Raw genomic sequence first — 6,000 nt, forward strand, 5'->3', positions numbered from 1 at the left:
TAGATAAACTGGAAACAAAATAACAGCAGCTGTTATAAAAAATACGAAAAATCATATAAAAAGTTGAATTTCAAATGATCGCAAAGCAATTATCGATAAATTTTACAAAAATAAATTTCTACAAATTTGGAAATAGAATTAACAAACCCTCGATACAAAAATGATATTCCGTAATAAAATTATAGTTTGTAAAAAGGTTCTATAAATCTCGATTCTGAAGAAACAGACCGTAATCGAAACCATTTTATGCAACGAAGCATAAAGAAAGAAATTAAAGAGTAAAACTATCGAGTACAGTAATATTACCATACCGTTATACTAAGTTTCAGCTAACAATCATCATCTTTAATATGAATATAAAAGTTCAATTCATTTCGGTATATCATTTACTAATTTAACGCCAAAGCTACTAAAGCGAAATATATAACGAATGACTCATAATTTCTACTAAAAATTGCCCAAAATAAATACTAAGTACACAAGTCGATCACAAAAATATTCAAAAACATGTATTACAAATTCTTTGTTTCACTTTTTCCACGCTCTCACTCTTTGACCACCAGAACATATATTACAATCCACGTTAATTATACTCTAGCATGATATAATACACTTTTCTGTACGTTGTGTTTATTGAAAATACGAACCACAAGTACTATATTATACTTAACGTGAATATTTTTGTGGACTACGCTGGTTTCCGATATGCTTCATAATTTTCTATGAAAAATAGGAATAAATATTATCTGCATCGTATAGCCTACTTTTTAAAGATCCATTGTTCTTACCATCCTAGTAGAAAGAAACTCGCGTTAATCGTCCATAAATCTGGTTTTAAGAACACTTTAAGAATAAACACGAAATTGCAAAATTGAGACAAACATACCTGTTGCATATTCTACACGAACGTATTCCCAAGCTGAAGTGTTTCTTCGCCACTCGTAAAAGCGTCACTTTTTCTGCGACACGGAGCACAAAGATCTCGGAAAAGGAGAAAAATGTCGACCGTTTAAAACGCTTACGGCTGATTCCCGTCTGCTCGGTTTCCCAAAGACATGCTCTTTGAACATTTGATGTCCTCTTGTCGTTCTTGTTTCCACGCGCGACGCATAATTTATCCGATGCCACCTTTCCTCGTGGCTTTCGTTGAAATCGTTATTTCCCATTCAAATATTTGCCCCTTCTCCTTTTTCACGTCGCAGCTGTTTAAATTCCACGATGCTCCGGCTTCTTTTTCACTCGCCTCAGAAATTAACGAAACCGTACAGTTACATGATTTATGACTGGTATTGTACGAAACGTAACAAATTAATGGAGTAATTTGCAATGATCGATCTTACATTTTGCTCTTGTAAATCTCTAACACATTTTATTCGGAATCGCGTCTCGAAGTATCGTAGAAGGCACGCATCGAATACCTGGTAATATTCCAAACGTTCCTGTAAAATAGAAAAATGGTAAAAATGGTACTTTCTCTGGGAACTTTAGATTAAAATTTCTTGAACTTGAGATTGGGTTCAAGAGTCAAAATACTTAAAAATTATAAAGATGTTAGTATCGTACTGAAATCTTGTTTGTTTTTAACTTGCACACCTCCAAGGAGTTTAAAGATTAGTGTTCTATGCTGGTATAGAGAATTTCGGGTTGAAGCTAATGTCGAGGATCTCCGAGGTAGAATCAGGATTGATATCGGTGGTTTCCCAATTGGTGTTAGGATTCTCGAGGCTGATGTCGAGACTGATGATGGTTTGGTAGTTGATGTTGAAACTTTGAAGCTAATGTTTTATTGTTGAAAACAAATTTTCGAGTTAACTGATGTATTTATTTATATACAGAAAAATCAAATTATACTATTCTATCTGTATTATTCACTGTACAATTATACAGTTTGAATATTATTTACTGAAATGAAGAGGTTGACTAAGGATAAGACATTGATATTGCAAAAATATTATACTCGTGCAGGTATCCTACCTCACTGAATATTCAATACGTAGGATTAATTAAACAACATACCAAAATTATTTTAATTCATGTAAATCCATCCATGTTCGGAAAAAATCTCTCCTATCGGTTTTAATTTAAGCTTCCAATTTCCATGCAAACAGTTTTTGTTCTTTAAATCGTCTTTCGTGATCCAATTCCTCTTGTTTTTACAACTATAGTCCATATAAAGTGCAATTTTTTCATGCAGTTTGTCAAAATATAAGAGTATTAAGTTAATTTACAAAAATGTAAAATATAACTCGTTATTATCATAACTTTTTTAATTGACTGTAGAATTTACTTAATTTTCGGAAACTGAAGATGATAGAGGAATTTCGATTACGGATTTGTTTTCAGGAAAGTAAACTCTACCAGAATCTCCTAATGGATAATACAGATTAAAGAAAAAGTAACAATTTGTTGGACTATGTAATTGTCGTAGATACCTTCATTGTTGAATATCCTTCTGTAACGAACATGAAATTCTACGTTGAATATTCGCTTACAATGCCTACAAGTGGTGCGTACTGTGCATTTCTCTCCTTTACATAGGTATTTGTGCAAATGTGCATAAAATATGTAGTGACGTATGTATGACAATCGAATGTTCCGATGCAATTTGATATCCTGCAATGAGACGTAGTATATTTTATATTACCGATATAAATGTATAATGGTTATTAATTAAAATGAACTTTTCACTGTTCATTTAACAGATTTTATTTCATATTTATTCATTTTAGCAATAACAGCAGCGTTAATTTGATTTTCATTTTGAATTATTTTGCACGATGATTTAAATTATTGTACTATTTTATGTCATTTCATTTTATAAGAGTTAGATGACTCATTACGTTTTAAAATTACAGAACAGGTAAAGCATAAGTTCCTTTCATATTTTACATCTTATAAAAGAAGGAGAATATGTATATTCTGCTTAGAGGCCCCGTTAGCCTTGCATGAATGTAACAGTTCACTTCCATCGAAGCTTTCAGTATGAGATCATTCACTTCTTGCTCGAGGACAAAGCAATAGCACGTTATATACCATAACGATCTTGGTAGCATTGGCAAGATATATTACAAAATAATCAAGAATGAGAATTTTGTATTCAAATGAAGTTTTGATTTTAAGTGGAACATTTCTTAGATTTTATATAAAAGGTATTTGTATAAATTACATTCTATTTGACGAATTCTTCTCTTTCTCTTTACACTGCAGTTTTAATTTTCAATGCATTAATAATTGCAGAGCTACCTGGTATCCATTAATCGTTACAAAAAGCAATCACAAAAACCCTTCATTTATGATTGAATATTCCAATTTATACGATACGTACACACGTGTTGCTAATTTATTATACATCCATGAAAAACGAAATCATCTTTGTGCACAGATAGATCTAAATGCGAGGCAGCGATCATCCATCGGCATTGTATTCAGTAGCGATGCACTTTCGCGCGACACGCGATGGAAATTGAGCGGAAAGTACCTTGCTCTTGAACGGGCAACGTAAACGCTGCGGAAAGGAAATTGCAAACGTCTCAGAGGTTGGCCCTGTCTGCACGATTTCTCGCGAATTTCTAATCGACGTGGATCCGCTCGATTTGTCAATGATACACTCCTGAGTCGTTGCACTCTACCATGACACATCGCTCGCTGCTTCCAACTTAAGTGAATGCACTCGATTAATTTTATACGATCGATAGACCAAGGGTATAAAATATCGACTTTGTCTGACAATAGTTCCTTAAGGGAAATTCAGTTTCCCTTTCCGATTTCCAATTATGAGTCCGTTCTGGATTAAGCCAAAATTATATCAGTTATGATCCAAATATTTTTGTAGTCAACTATACATGTCGTTTAGCCGAACAGAGCAATTTTTTTATTTGGAACAAAGCAGCTCTGTGATATTTTTACATTCTTACAGTTATGATTCATTAATTGTGAGTTAATTGGCAATTTGATTCCTGTAAATGATCGAAGATGTGGTTATTACTGTGTTCTCCCTCTTACATTCGAACGTGATTAAACTTTTAAGACGATAACAAATAGAGATTTGAATTATCTTCAATATTTTATGAAAAGTATTATTAAATATAGCTCCTTTGCTATTGAATTACATTACGTGAAACTTGCGATAAGTTGCTAACCCTGTTAAGAGCAGCCCCATCTTCAAGAGCACTTATCGTGTTCTCGATACCCGGTTGAGAACCAATAACTTATCCTTCTTGGTTTCAAACTGATCGAAGTTTCCGAAACGTCCATTCCTCCATTAATTTGGATTAATCTGACAAGCTGTTTTCTCCTTTCACTAACTGAAATTCCTATAACGTTTCTTAACTTTTACTTTTATTGAACGAAAAAATAAATATGCATATTCGCAAACAATTTTCGGATGTTGAAATTTTTTACGAATTGTTTGGATCTCTACAAGGCTGTATTACCAGATTGGTCATTTTTTCGTATTAAACATATGTAAATTGAACGAACTCTTCTTTCTCCTTTCTCTTTGTTATGCTATAGAGACTAGTACGCTTTTCGTGTACATAATTCCTACGTAGAGACATGTGTTCCATTTAATTTCGATTCTTGAACTACTTCCAATTCTTAAATTGTTTGAACAAAAGATGGTATGCCGTTGAAGATGTTCCAATCGTCGAATGATCCTTTTAGACAAGAAATTAATGAAATATTGATATAAGAGTGCGGTATTATAATTTACGTGTGCTAATATTCTCATTTATTTTTTAACTGCAACTTGGACAAAATTTATCAACGAAAACTATTTAACATAAAAAATCCTTGCACGAAACTCAAAAATATTGATTCCAATTCTTTCTGTGAATCAAATGAATGTTCGCATTGAAGCTTCATTGATAAATGGCTCGCGTTTACAAGTAAACGTGGAATTTCTGAATCTTCGATCAAAATTTTTCAAAAGATGAATGTTTGATTGATGAAACTGATAGTATTCCATCGCTCCCGGGGCCATTTTTACTTTCGCTGAGCATCGCGTGGTAATGCAGCTGCACGCTTTTCCTTTTAACCAGACAAAGTGATTCAACCGGATGACCGGTTCAGGAGGTTCACCGTGACGGTGCATCCACATAGCCATAAACGCTGCACTCGGCCAACACCCTCAAGGCAAAGACCGTCCGATCGATTCCTCGCCGCGAACCCCGCTTTCTGCAGCTTCGTACATCGCTCTTGCGTTTCGTCTCTGCCGTTTCCGGGCCAACTTAAAGCCAGACCGTTGAAAGAAATCTGACGGCCTCGAGCTTCCGACAGAATTCATTCTCCATTGTCGTGGTTCCTTCACGTTAAAGTATAAAACAGGATTGGATAGTAGTATCAAAGTGATCCAATAAAATTTCAATAATCTAAATTTTTCAATTTGGCTTGGTTGAAATTTTTAATATTTAAATTCGGTTTCTGGCATTTTTCACTTTTAAATTTGATCTCTGAGATATTTCATTTTTTAATTTAATTTCTGATGTTTTGAGTTTTTTAAATTTATTTTCTTTTATAGTTTTTACTTCTTCTTCGGTACAGGCGAAAGGAAAATTGAACAAGGATTAAATTTAAAGTTAAATTTGTCGTTAGTTTTGAATACTGTTGTGGACGAATTAATCAGGAATAATGAATAGATTTATGAGAATAAATGGAAATGAAGGGAATAAATTTGAAAATGAAATTCTTCGTACATAATAGTATTATGAAGCAAGGTTTCAGTGAAATATGAACGAGAAGTATCATAAATTTATTTATGGATAAATACCGTGGAAAATAGTAGATGTACTAAAGGAATTGGCTGTATGATGATTCATTTATATTTCTGTAAACCTGTCTCTTCTTCAACGGATCAGAATGTTGATTAGAGTGCAGAAGGAAAGATTAACGATTTGGAACTGTGTAGGTAGACACAAATTTTTTCAATGAAGCAGCACCTTTTTCTAGAATAAGATAACAATGACAAAATATTAACTTATAAAAATGAAACTGTTCATGTAA

Source organism: Eufriesea mexicana, unplaced genomic scaffold, assembly GCF_001483705.2.
Source record: "Eufriesea mexicana isolate 0111107269 unplaced genomic scaffold, ASM148370v2 scaffold10389, whole genome shotgun sequence".
Lineage (NCBI taxonomy): Eukaryota > Metazoa > Arthropoda > Insecta > Hymenoptera > Apidae > Eufriesea > Eufriesea mexicana.